This window comes from Coregonus lavaretus (genome assembly GCF_964263955.1).
Source record: "Coregonus lavaretus genome assembly, chromosome: 25".
Classification (NCBI taxonomy): Eukaryota; Metazoa; Chordata; class Actinopteri; order Salmoniformes; family Salmonidae; genus Coregonus; species Coregonus lavaretus.
Window position 1 is genome coordinate 14,296,822 of NC_140012.1, and position 14,410 is coordinate 14,311,231.

Consider the following 14,410-nt stretch of genomic DNA (forward strand, 5'->3'; position numbering starts at 1 on the left):
TACGGTTATCCTACCAACGGGACATTAAAAACTGTAATATCTTATGTTTCACCGAGTCGTGGCTGAACGACGACATTGATAACATACAGCTAGCGGGCTATACGCTACATCGGCAGGGTAGAACGGCTGACTCCGGTAAGACAAGGGGTGGCGGTCTGTGTATATTTGTAAACAACAGCTGGTGCACAAAATCAAATACTAAGGAAGTCTCGAGGTTTTGCTCGCCTGAGGTAGAGTATCTTATGATAAGCTGTAGACCACACTATTTACCAAGAGAGTTTTCATCTATATTTTTCATAGCTGTCTATTTACCACCACAAACCAATGCTGGCATTAAGATTGCACTGGATGAGTTGTACAAGGCCATAAATCAACAGGAAAACGCTCATCCAGATGCAGCGCTCCTAGTGGCCGGGGACTTTAATGCAGGGAAACTTAATCCGTTCTACCTAATTTCTACCAGCATGTTAAATGTGCAACCAGAGGAAAAAAAACTCTAGACCACCTTTACTCCACACACAGAGATGCATACAAAGCTCTCCCTCGCCCTCCATTTGGCAAATCTGACCATAACTCTATCCTCCTGATTCCTGCTTATAAGCAAAAACTAAAGCAGGAAGCACCAGTGACTCGGTTAATAAAAAAGTGGTCAGATGACGCAGATGCTAAGCTACAGGACTATTTTGCTAGCACAGACTGGAACATGTTCCGGGATTCTTCAGACAGCATTGAGGAGTACACCACATCAGTCACTGGCTTCATCAATAAGTGCATCGATGATGTCGTCCCCACAGTGACCGTACGTACATACCCCAACCAGAAGCCACGGATTACAGGAAACATCCGCACTGAGCTAAAGGGTAGAGCTGCCGCTTTCAAGGAACGGGACTCTAACCCGGACGCTTATAAGAAATCCCGCTATGCCCTCCGACGAACCATCAAACAGGCAAAGAGTCAATACAGGACTAAGATTGAATCGTACTACACTGGCTCTGACGCTCGTCGGATGTGGCAGGGCTTGAAAACTATTACAGACTACAAAGGGAAGCACAGCCGTGAGCTGCCCAGTGACACAAGCCTACCAGACGAGCTAAACCACTTCTATGCTCGCTTCGAGGCAAGCAACACTGAAGCATGCATGAGAGCACCAGCTGTTCCGGATGACTATGTGATCACGCTCTCCGTAGCCGATGTGAGTAAGACTTTTAAGCAGGTCAACATTCACAAGGCCGCAGGGCCAGACGGATTACCAGGACGTGTACTCCGAGCATGTGCTGACCAACTGGCAAGTGTCTTCACTGACATTTTCAACATGTCCCTGACTGAGTCTGTAATACCAACATGTTTCAAGCAGACCACCATAGTCCCCGTGCCCAAGGACTCTAAGATAACCTGCCTAAATGACTACCGACCCGTAGCACTGACGTCTGTAGCCATGAAGTGCTTTGAAAGGCTTGTCATGGCTCACATCAACAGCATTATCCCAGAAACCCTAGACCCACTCCAATTTGCATACCGCCCCAACAGATCCACAGATGATGCAATCTCTATTGCACTCCACACTGCCCTTTCCCACCTGGACAAGAGGAACACCTACGTGAGAATGCTATTCATTGACTACAGCTCAGCATTCAACACCATAGTGCCCTCTAAGCTCATCACTAAGCTAAGGATCCTGGGACTAAACATCTCCCTCTGCAACTGGATCCTGGACTTCCTGACGGGCCGCCCCCAGGTGGTAAGGGTAGGTAACAACACATCTGCCACACTGATCCTCAACACGGGGGCCCCTCAGGGGTGCGTGCTCAGTCCCCTCCTGTACTCTCTGTTCACCCATGACTGCATGGCCAGGCACGACTCCAACACCATCATTAAGTTTGCCGACGACACAACAGTGGTAGGCCTGATCACCGACAACGTTGAGACAGCCTATAGGGAGGAGGTCAGAGACCTGGCCGTGTGGTGCCAGGACAACAACCTCTCCCTCAACGTGACCAAGACAAAGGAGATGATTGTGGACTACAGGAAAAAAAAGAGGACTGAGCACGCCCACATTCTCATCGACGGGGCTGTAGTGGAACAGGTTGAGAGCTTCAAGTTCCTTGGTGTCCACATCACCAACGAACTATCATGGTCCAAACACACCAAGACAGTCGTGAAGAGGGCACGACAAAGCCTATTCCCCCTCAGGAGACTGAAAAGATTTGGCATGGGTCCTCAGATCCTCAAAAAATTCTACAGCTGCACCATCGAGAGCATCCTGACTGGTTGCATCACCGCCTGGTATGGCAACTGCTTGGCCTCCGACCGCAAGGCACTACAGAGGGTAGTGCGTACGGCCCAGTACATCACTGGGGCCAAGCTTCCTGCCATCCAGGACCTCTATACCAGGCGGTGTCAGAGGAAGGCCCTCAAAATTGTAAAAGACTCCAGCCACCCTAGTCATAGACTGTTCTCTCTGCTACCGCACGGCAAGCGGTACCGGAGTGCCAAGTCTAGGTCCAAAAGACTTCTCAACAGCTTCTACCCCCAAGCCATAAGACTCCTGAACAGCTAATCATGGCTTCCCGGACTATTTGCACTGCCACCCCACCCCATCCTTTTTACGCTGCTGCTACTCTGTTAATTATTTATGCATAGTCACTTTAACTCTACCCACATGTACATATTACCTCAACTAGCCGGTGCCCCCGCACATTGACTCTGCAACGGTACCCCCCTGTATATATAGCCTCCCTACTGTTATTTTATTTTACTTCTGCTCTTTTTTCTCAACACTTTTTTTGTTGTTGTTTTATTTTACTTTTTTGTTAAAAATAAATGCACTGTTGGTTAAGGGCTGTAAGTAAGCATTTCACTGTGATGTCTGCACCTGTTGTATTCGGCGCATGTGACCAATACAATTTGATTTGATTTGATTTGACAATTGTTTGTGTTTCTGCTGGTCAGAGGGAGCAGGTGCTCCGTGTTAAACGAATGGGGGCAAGAGATGTGAATTGTTTTGCTCTCAAGAAAAGGGCGCCATTGAAATGTGTGATTACTGGGGTAGCGGTAAATGTGAAAGCTGACCAACTGAAGATTCCCGTGTGTTTTTGATGCTCGTCGTTTGGTGTGAAGCAGACAGGGTGGCGTGAGTGGAGAAACAGAAGAGTCATTGTCTGTTCTTTTGAGTTTTGATGTTGAGTCTTTGCCCGACAAAGTGATGTTAGGATATATAAGTTATCCGTTACTAGCTTTTGTGCCGAATACATTACATTGTTACAGGTGTCAATCTTATGGGCATGTGGCAGAAGTGTGTAGAAGGGAGGTTCCTAGGTGTGAGAAGTGTGCAGAAGGGCATGAGACAAAGGAATGTGTAGCATTGGGGAAAGTAGTGGTATGCGTTAATTGTAGGGGTGCCCATGGGGCTGGGGATCCTAAATATCCGGTGCGAGAGAGGCAGGTTGAGGTTTCCAGGGTTAGAGTAGTGCAGAAGTTGTCATATGCTGAGGCAGTGAAGAAAGTAGAGGACGATGGGTCAAAGGGGAGGGATCCTGAGAGGAGTGGTGTGAGTAGTAGATCTGTACCAGTACAGAGGGATAAACCAACAAGTGATATATGTTTCAGTAAGATTGGATTTTTGGCATTTATAACAATGGTTATCAACTGTACTGTAGGGATGGAACGTAAGTTGCAGAAAATAGAGGTTGTGGTGGCAGCTGCAGAGAGTTATTTGGGTGTGCGAGACTTGACATCAGAAGAGTTACAGGGTGTGTTAAGTGGTGGTGTCCCATCCTTTCAGACTGTTGGCCTGAAGCAGGAATAAATAGATTTTAATAGTGGAGTATGTTAGTTATTATTATTTATTTTTGTTGAGTGTAGTGTTAGATTGTAGGCTATTTGTTGTATTATTATTATTTTTTTAAGCAAAGTATAAGGGAGTTATACTCCAGTCTCGTAGGTGGCGGTAATGCAACATTTATTGGATGCCAACCGCCGTTAAACCTCATCGAAGAAGAAGTTGTTTTTCTTCTTTTTCCTACCAGGCAACTACCATACCGCGAGAGTTTGGACTTTTTATGACAGGGTGAGTTTGAGTCGTATTTCAATTTTAGTTTTACACAAAGAATTGTACATTTTCAGTTATAAAACTGACGACAGTTTAAAAAATATATATATATATATATTGACAATGGGTGTACTGTTGCTTCATGCGTTGTATGCGTGTGCTTACAGTGACTGTCACCCTGACATGGCTACTAGGTACGTTAGTTACTACGCTGTTGCCGGACAGTAGTGACGTGTTTGTCAAGCGAAGGGCACTGTTGCCTTTCAAACCCTCCCCATTGAGTAGTAGACTGTATATATGTGTCAAGGTGACATCTAGATGGTTATCAATATGCTCACATGCCCCCATCACTTCCATTGATTGTTAGCTTGTGGTGGCTAAAGTTAAGCCGGGTGTATACTACACGATTTTGGCCCCGATTTAGCTGTCCCAGACAAGTTTCTGAGAACGAAAACAAAATCCCCATGTTGTTGCCTACTCGGGCGCTCGGCCGTCACCGATGCTCATTTAGCGGGTCAGAGACACAATCTGGGGCTACCGATCTCGTCTTTGAGCAGTCCCAGTCCCCTGATATTTTCAAACATGTTTCAATTTATCGGGCTAAAACCTGCAATGCTCTTGTAGTGTGCTGTGCAACGACACGTTTTGAGAACAGTGATCAGCAATAGCCAAAGAGCTCCCCAGAGAAGATGATGACGTTGTTTCGCATCACCCAGAATGTGTAGACTCTTGAGCAGGAGTTTCTTCTGAAATTGCATTTTTGTTTCACCCAGTTTTATCATTGGAATGTGATACAAAACGTGGCAACGGTGTGCTTTAGGACCATGCCTCCGAGTGGTCGGATAGGCTGTTTGGAGTGTTTATGCGAATGGATTTAGGACCGCACGGACACCACAGAGCGGGCTGGCAGGCTGTGTGAAGGCAAAGCTGCTGGAAGGCTGGCTGGACCAGCATGGGAGAGTTGAGCATAGTTAAGTGTCTACTGGCTACTCTTTAGTTGACTGATGTAGCTGGCAAGGTAACTGCTGTTTAACTTTTCAAAAACTAAACTAGTGTTTATTCGCAGTGCTGCGCTTGTAACTGACACGTAACGTTAGCTAATGTTTCATCCCATCTCTACTGAGGTGAATGAGTAAAATACGCTATTGAGTACCATCAAATCTTGGGTGAGAACCTCCTTCCCTCAGCCAGGGCATTGAAAATGGGTCATGGATGGGTATTCCAGCATGACAATGACCCAAAACACACGGCCAAGGCAACAAAGGAGTGGCTCAAGAAGAGGCACATTAAGGTCCTGGATTGGCCTAGCCAGTCTCCAGACCTTAATCCCATAGACAATCTGTGGAGGGAGCTGAAGGTTCGAGTTGCCAAACGTCAGCCTCGAATCCTTAATGACTTGGAGAATATCTGCAAAGAGGAGTGGGACAAAATCCTGGTGGCCAACTACAAGAAACGTCTGACCTCTGTGATTGCCAACAAGGGTTTTGCCACCAAGTACTAAGTCATGTTTTGCAGAGGGGTCAAATACTTATTTCCCCCATTATAATCCAAATCAATGTATACAATTTTTGACATGTGTTTTTCTGGATTTTTTTGTTGTTATTCTGTCTCTCTGTTCAAATAAACCTACCATTAAAATTATAGACTGATAATTTCCTTGTCAGTGGGCAAACGTACAAAATCAGCAGGGGATCAAATACTTTTTTCCCTCACTGTATGTATCACTAGATTTGATTAATTACAAGATTAAGAGTGTACTGGGCAACTTTCAGAAGATCTGGATGCCTTATATGGAATACAGTACGTCTAAAGGAGTCTGTATTGAAAACACGCCCATGTCAGGGGAGATACGTATTTAGGCAATCCCTAGCTGCTGGGCTGCTCAGTCCTGTCCCTGGGGGTCTGCCGTCCTGTGGGTTGTCACTCTGGCCTTGGCCTAACACACCTGAAACCAATAATGAATGTTTCACTAAGATCCTAAAGCTGAGTGGGGTGTGTTGGGTTGGGGCGTTGCAGGGTGGTGGACCTATATATTCCCTATATATTAGGGCAGTACTTTTGACCAGGGCACTTAGTAGGAAATATGGTGCCATTTGGGATGCACGCCCTAGGATAGTTTGAATTTTTAAGCCATACAGCTGTGGACTACTGTTGCACTTCTTTGTTATCTGTATGTTTGACAGCCTAGCACAATTTCTATGTTAACAAATATTCTACTAAAAGGTGGATGGTATGTCTTCTAAATTGGTACAGTATGGTAATTGGGTGTAATATTGTCTATCCTTTTCCCCCCTTACCAGTGCAGAGAGATGACCCTTTTAAAGGAAACACTTAATATTGGAGTTCCCCAACACATCATGTGAGGTGAAGGTATGTATGTCAATCACAGCTTTCAAATCAACACCAGATTGTCTACCTACTTCAGTCACATTCCCGTTGCCGTAGAAAATAATTGTGATGTCTAGCATTTCCCTACTAGCGCATAGCCGTGTCTCTGTGAACATGAAATCCATTGACGTATCCCCTTTACCTGTCTAGTTATGATAGTGTGGGTAGAGGGTATGGGTGTGCCCTCTCTTGCTCTAACCTCTTGTGTTTTCTCAGCTGCTGTCTCTTGGTGGGCGAGGGAGAGTGGCTGTGGCTCTGGTCGTGATGGGCCTGCAGACTCAGACACCTGCAGACTGCTCTCCAAGCCTGGGGCTCTGTGTGCAGTGCATGATGGAGGAGATGGTCACCACCCTCTCACCGGGGTCCCAGAGTCCCATGGACATGGTGCAGTTTCAGCAGAAGGTGGGTCCAGTTCTCGTCAAATCAGCAGTCACCAATACCAGTCAATAGAAGCCTCAGTGGAATATTACACAGGCCGGAATTACACAGAAGACAGTGGCTTTATTGTATTGTTCAGTCTTCTACCCACCAATATAGCCCTCGGATAGCAAGAAGCTCTAACTAGTGAACACAAAAGACAATCGATGGATTGTATGTTAATTTATTGTATGTTAATCTTTGGTGTTTTTCCAGAACAAAGCTTGACGCACTGAGTGGGTTTCTGTCCCTCCTCATGGGCAGTGGGGCTGACTCTGCTCTGGCTAAAGGAACTAACAGACCCTCTGCAGCTACAGCTGACATCCAGCCTTCAGTCAACACCAGCCTCCAGCCAGACGAGATGTCTGGCTCTGTTTCACCAGATCCATGTCCCCAGTCTCGGGTAGCATCCAATAACCACACCAGCCTGGCAGACATGATGTCACCCTTCTTTAACGGCCAGCCAGGAGGATGGAGGCCCTGCATCGGCCCAGACATGTTCCCTATGCTGCAGAGTGTGTGTGGGCAGGTGACGCAGCTCAGCATCGAGAATGCTGCAAAAACAGTAGGCTGGTAGTGGCTTTATAGTGAGGTTAACTACAATGTAAAACTCCCTCTAAAGGTTCACATGGTAGGGTGGGTGGTGAGAGTAGAATGCAGTCCAGATATTGTGGTTAGGAGTCAAGTTGATGGAGGATGTCAGGGCTGACCATGTCTATCTGTGGGTTTTGTAGTGGTTCTGGCTGTATTGTGGTGTGTCTGTGTTAATGTTACGAGTAAATGTCTTTGTTGGGGTTTGTGTGTCTGTATGACTGCAGGTCTTGTCAGAGAACCCCTAGCCCTATTACAGTAATGGCTGTAAAACCTGTAAGGATAGGAGAGGATATTTTCAAGTGTAATGTTAGCGGGTTAACATGGGAGGGCAACAGATCCAAAGAGATACTGTAATTCCTATGAAAACCTATTCTGTGATGGATTGTCTCTGTCTCGCAGGCAGGAGCATACCTGCTGCAGAGAGCTGGAGCAGGTTATGGAGTTGCAGATGGAGATGGAGAGGAGGCTGATGGAACACATGGACCAGTGGCTGGACGCCCTGCTGCAGCGCCTGGAGAAGGCCTTACTACAGGCCCTGCCCCTGGCCCTTCCCCTCAACCACCTCAAGACCACAGCACCCACACCTGACCAGAACCACTCCGCCCAGCCCTGACTTCAGACCTGATTCCTACACAAACTCCATCCCAGACCCTTCCTAATCCCCTACCCCAACACCCATTGACTCCAGCCCCTTGCACTGATTCCAGCCCAAGCTCAGGCACCTGCCTTATTTCCAGCCCCATGCACCAGTCCCAGCCCCTGCAATGACTGAACCCAATAACCTGAACCCAATAACCCAACTCCCCAGAGACCAGCTGCTATCTTCACTGTAGTTCTACCACTTGTATTTGTTTGTAAAATAATGTCTGACTGTTTGTTGTTAATTTGACTCCCTTTCATATTCTGTATATTAAAATACGATTTTGAGTAACTGCACTGTATGATCAAGAGTGAAAAATAAAATATATTTATACTCAGTGGCGGCTCCTGAAAAAATTCTCAGGAGGGGCAATTTTTCTGATGATTTAGGTGACCTACACACATTTTAAAAAAGATATGTCCAGCAACAACATGAAGACAGGGGCAGCATATAAGTCAATACCAGAAGCATTTATTGACTGATCTGGGGAGATGGATTCCAGTTTCTGTGACAGATTATAAATAATCTCTGATGCCTTTGTTATATTAGCTTTTGGTTGAATGTACTGTCGTAGTAAATATATAATGTTATAGCTTGGTCTGACTAAAATCTTGTGCATGACCCATTTTGTGTTGGGCCTTTGTATTCAATACAATGAACAAGAGTCCTATCTTGTCAGCCTTGTCAGCAGGTGGCTAAGGATAACACCCACGCCATAGGTCTCTCAGTTCTTCCAACTCACGAGTTCTTGCCCTGAGGACACACACACACACACCCACACACACACACACACACACACACACATCATCACTGATAAACACACACACACACACACACACATCATCACTGATAACAAACACACACACACACACACACTGATAACAAACACACACACACACACACAAATCCTCTTCTCTTAGGCTGAACATCTGAAGACAGAGAACCTGACTCAGAGCCAATGCAACAGTGACACTAGCCTGGAGGTGACCTCGCCCAACTCATCAGGACCGATCAGAACTACTAGATTCAACCTACTTCATTTTATTGTATAAAATGTCAGCACACAATGTTTAGGGGCTCTTCTGATAAACTCCCTACGAGTTTGACGAACGGGTCCGTGCACGCGATTCCAGATATCTTTACCTCTGAATAAACTGCCTTATATTATACAATTATTCACCTTGTCCAAAAGTCTCTACTTGGTCTCCGTTCTCCAGTAAACTTGTTTTATCAACAATAGTAAGGTTCAATGACACAGAAAGCAGTTCAATGTCGGGGTACAGAGTCGCTCTCTTACCAGGATCGCGGTCCGCTCTGACCAGGGTGAAGCCGGCCGGCTCCACCTCTCTGTCCGGGACTCTGTCATCCAGCCAAGTCTCCCAGCTGTATTGGGATTCCGCTGCCAGCAGCGTTTTCATTATTTAGTCCGTTCGTAGCGGGTATGTACACGATCAACAAGATCAGTCCAAAACCGAAGATCAGTCCAAAGCAGAATGTTTGCAGAATGTTTGTAAACTAAGTCTACAAATTAAAAACATAAAATAACGCCACACTGCAGGTCGCAACATAGACGCTGCTAGCCGCCATTGTCTTAGTTACGTTCAACGTTACGTCACGTATGACGAAAGCGCGTAAGTGCATGCCCACAGACACCCATAGAGAATGTATTGAAAGCTTTGAAATGTGAAAAAAATAGATTTTACATGACAGGCTATGAGAGACTTCTGGGCGATTTTCAACCTGACTGAAATCGCCCAAAAAACGGGCGGGGCCATTTGAAGCACGACTTAGCCTGATTTGACATTTAGTGGCTGGCAGATCAGACGTGAACACTGATAACTGCTGTTGCCGTGATATAATTGATTAGAAAAAAAATCCCTTCCTTTTCCCGTTTGGCAGTGCGTCGCCCATATCGCCCTATTGAACAAGCCGTCCCTGTTTATACTGTAACAAAACTACAAAAGGCTTTGCATTACTCTTTGGGCAAGGGTAAATATAACAATTATCTAACAAAACATGTTCTCCAGCTCACATCTGTTCTCCATAGTATGCAGAAGAACATTCCTCTTTAATGAATTTGTTTTATGTTATGTTGGCAATAGTGGAGCACTAGGTGGAGCCGTTACAATTTTGTATTCACAAATCTGGGTGCTGATTTAGGATCAGTTGTCCCTTTTCAGATTATAATGAACAAGAGTATACGAACAGGGGAGACCTTATCCTAGATCAGCATTCCTACTCTGAGACGCTTAGCCCCTGTACTGCTGTGACCCTGTGGTGTCTCTGCCACTGCGTACATTTCCAACTCTGGTTGATGTGGATGTACAGTGTGTTTGTGTTGTGTCCACACTTCTGATCTTTCTGTGCTCACCCAGTGGGCCAAGTCACAGAGCAGGACAGTGTTTTCCTCCAGGACCTGTAGAGTATACATACAAACTTCAGACAGCTTCAAACCACAGAGCTGTAGGTCAGTGGTGATTGACTGGACCCAGGCAGTCAGAACTAGGGCACAGCTGCCTGTGAGCAAACAGCAGGTCCTGGGCCGCTCACTGAGGAAAGGAAGTGAAGTGGTTCCAACTGTATCAACAATGTCTGACTGTTGCTGCTCCAACTCTGCCTGGCCCAGGAAGGAACACAGCTTGGGTTTATGAAGAGGGCAAATCAACGTTTTGCAAGGCTTACAGGTTTTGTTGAACATGTTGGACAAGAAGCATTCTGAAGTCAAGAGTTAGAGAGCTGATCTACGATCATTTTTACCTTTTAGATGTGTGATCATGCTGCTGCATGGACGGGGGGGGGGGGGGGGGGGGGGCACTCATACTCTGAAATGCTTTATGAATACAGGCCCAGAGCAACACGTTTGAATTATTTAAATACAACAGTGAAAGATCTGACCGCAGGGCCTGTTAGTAAGGTAATTGTTAGTAAGGTAATATAACACCCGTCTCAAATCGACATCCTTCAGATATATCATACTGTCTGCATGTTGGCATGTTAGCACAGCAGTATTTTCATTTGGCCCCAGCCAACTGATATTTAACCTGTGGATGAGTCATCCGATAAATTAAACTCAAATTATTAATACACATTCATCATATCCTTAGAATTCATCCACACTGTAACTGTAGCCTCAGGGGCTCCACTAGAGCTAGCCTACTTAATCACTAACGTATGGGAACTACATTAACAGCAGATCACTTAGTTTGACTGATGGGACATTTACTGTTTTTCCAGAAACCTTGAGCTATCATTTACAGTACATTGACCAAACGTTTCATCGGTGAGGTCTCTGTAACTGATAAGTCACACTGTGGTTGCATCCCAAATGGCATCCTGTTTCCTATATCGTACACTACTTTTGACCATATCCCCATGGGCCCTGATCAAAAACAGTGCACACTATCTAGGTTCCCTGGTTCAGCTGAGCTCAAAGAACATACAATGGAACTGACACTCTGTAGAGTATTATGTAATGGACCCTTCCCTGTATATAAATCACCTCATACTGTGGTTAATTCATATTAATGTGATACTTAATGTCGCAACCTAGCAGGTCATTGTTAGGGTATATGAGAGGAGGTGACCATAATAAAATGTAAGAGATGACCATGGTTTAAGAGATGACCTAATTCTGTCTTTTCATTTGCTGCACGTGGCAGCAGCCCAAGTCCCACACACACTCCCACACACACACACACACACACACACACACACACACACACACACACACACACACACACACACACACACACACACACACACACACACACACACACACACACACACACACACACACACACATAGTGCAGCTGAAACTACAGCTGTGGTCACACATTTACAAGCCTTGTGTGTTTTCCCTCCCCTGCCTTGGGTCATGTAATAAAGCCAGATGGTGGTCAGATATTCTCCTTCCTGCTCTTAAACCTGGTGAGGTCATCGCCCTCAGAGACCAGTTGATTAAGTCCGGTGTGTCATCTTTAAAGTGCCTTGACATGCCCTCAGAGAGGTTTAAAAGGGCAATCTGGGATTGGAACATCCATTTTGGACAGCTCTTGTTTTTGGTGACCACATTGATGTTTTTTCAAAACCCAGATTGCTCCTTTAAACTTCTCATTTAAAACCTATTGAACGACACTGTCTGTCATAGTGACTAACTCATGGCCCTATACAGAATGGCAGCAAAACCTGTGAAAATAGAAACGATACTGTATGTTCAAGTGCAATGTTAACTGGTTAACATGGGAGGGCGACAGTTCCAAAGGGAGAAACAGTACTTTAATTCCTATGAAACCTCATGTCAGGGTAATGTTTCTGTTGTCAGAGCTGGCAGACATTTCTGAGGTAAATCTGGCCTGTGCTTTACAGAATCATCTTATAGGATCTTGGGCTTTGGCAGTGAGTAGGTGTTCAATATCTATAGCCATTTATGAGTTAGGTTTATGAGCTTTCAGATTCATAAGGCTCTCTTTTCCCATATCATGTACACATGGCAATGATAATGTAAAAGGAGTTAAACCAGGTTTTTATGGAGCAGGCACATGATGAAACTGTGACTTATTTGGTTAAGAAAGCCAATGTGGCCATGATTGATTGATTACATCTATGCATAATTTGACAAAAACAACACAGAGCCGTGCATGAGAGCCCCCACCTTCCCAGAGGACTGGGTGATCTCGCTCTCCGAGGCGACGTGAGTAAGACTTTTTAATCTGGTCAACACTCGCAAGGCCGTGGGGCTGGACATTATTCCAAGGCGTGTTCTCAGAGCATGCGCAGACCAACTGGCAGGCATCTTCACTGTCATTTTCAACCTCTCCTTGTCCCAGTCTGTAATCCCCACATCTCATGCTGACCACCATCACTCCTGTTCCCAAGAACTCTTAGACTACCTGCCACAATGACTACTGCCCTGTAGCACTCGCATCTGTAATGATGAAGTGCTTTGGCAAGGTCGGTCATGGCACACATGAACTTCATCATCCCAGACACCCTGGACACACCCTCATTTGCATACCGCCCCAACAGATCTACAGACAATGCAATCTCAATTTCATTTCACACTGCCCTCCCCCACCTGGACAAGAGGAATACCTACACTACCATTCAAAAGTTTGGGGTCACATAGAAATGTCCTTGTTTTCGAGAAGAAACTCACTTTTTTTGTACATTAAAATAACATAAAATTGATCAGAAATACAGTGTAGACATTGTTAATGTTGTAAATGGCTATTGTAGCTGGAAACTGCTGATTTTTTATGGAATATCTAAATAGGCGTACAGAGGCCCATTATCAGCAACCATCAGTCCTTTGTTCCAATGACACGTTGTGTTTGCTAATCCAAGTTTATCATTTTAAAAGGATAATTGATCATTAGAAAACCCCTTTTGCAATTATGTTAGCACAGCTGAAAACTGTTGTGCTGATTAAAGAGGCAATAAAACTGGCCTTGTTGAGACTAGTTGAGTATCTGCAGCATCAGCAATTGTGGGTTCAATTACAGGCTCAAAATGGCCAGAAACAAAGAACTTTCTTCTGAAACTCATCAGTCTATTCTTGTTCTGAGAAATTAAGGCTATTCCATGTGAGAAATTGCCAAGAAACCGAAGATCTTGTACAACGCTGTGTACTACTCCCTTCACAGAGCAGCGCAAACTGGCTCTAACCAGAATAGAAAGAGAAGTGGGAGGCCCCGATGCACAACTAAGCAAGAGGACAAATACATTAGAGTGTCTAGTTTGAGAAACAGACACCTCACAGGTCCTCAACTGGCAGCTTCATTAAATAGCACCCGCAAAACACCAGTCTCAATGTCAACAGTGAAGAGGCGACTCCGGGATGCTGACCTTCTAGACAGAGTTGCAAAGAAAAAGCCATATCTCAGACTGGCCAATAAAAAGAAAAGATTAAGATGGGCAGTCTGAGATATGGCTTTTTCTTTGCAACTCTGCCTAGAAGGTCAGCATCCCAGAGTCACCTCTTCACTGTTGACGTTGAGACTGGTGTTTTGTGGGTACTATTTAATGAAGCTGCCAGTGGCCTCTGTACGCCTACGTAGATATTCCATTAAAAATCAGCCATTTCCAGCTACAATAGCCATTTACAACATTAACAATGTCTACACTGTATTTTTGTTCAATTTTATATTATTTTAATGGACAGAAAAATTGATTTTCTTTCGAAAACAAGGACATTTTTAAGTGACCCCAAACTTTTGAATGGTAGTGTATGTGATAATGCTGTTCAGCGACTACAGCTCAGTATCCAACACCATAGTGCCCTCCAAGCTCGTCACCAAGCTCGGGGCCCCTGGGACTGAACACCT

The 14,410-nt window shown here is 45.1% G+C and overlaps 1 pseudogene across 1 annotated transcript; it reads left to right on the forward strand.

Moving 5' to 3' along the window:
* Positions 1 to 4,022: 4,022 nt before the first annotated feature.
* On the forward strand, positions 4,023 to 8,418 carry LOC311100536 (ATPase PAAT-like; annotated as a pseudogene). The gene is made up of 5 exons (XR_014615736.1): positions 4,023 to 4,066; positions 6,349 to 6,418; positions 6,653 to 6,838; positions 7,070 to 7,418; positions 7,767 to 8,418. The product of XR_014615736.1 is annotated as an ATPase PAAT-like (transcript).
* Positions 8,419 to 14,410: the final 5,992 nt, after the last annotated feature.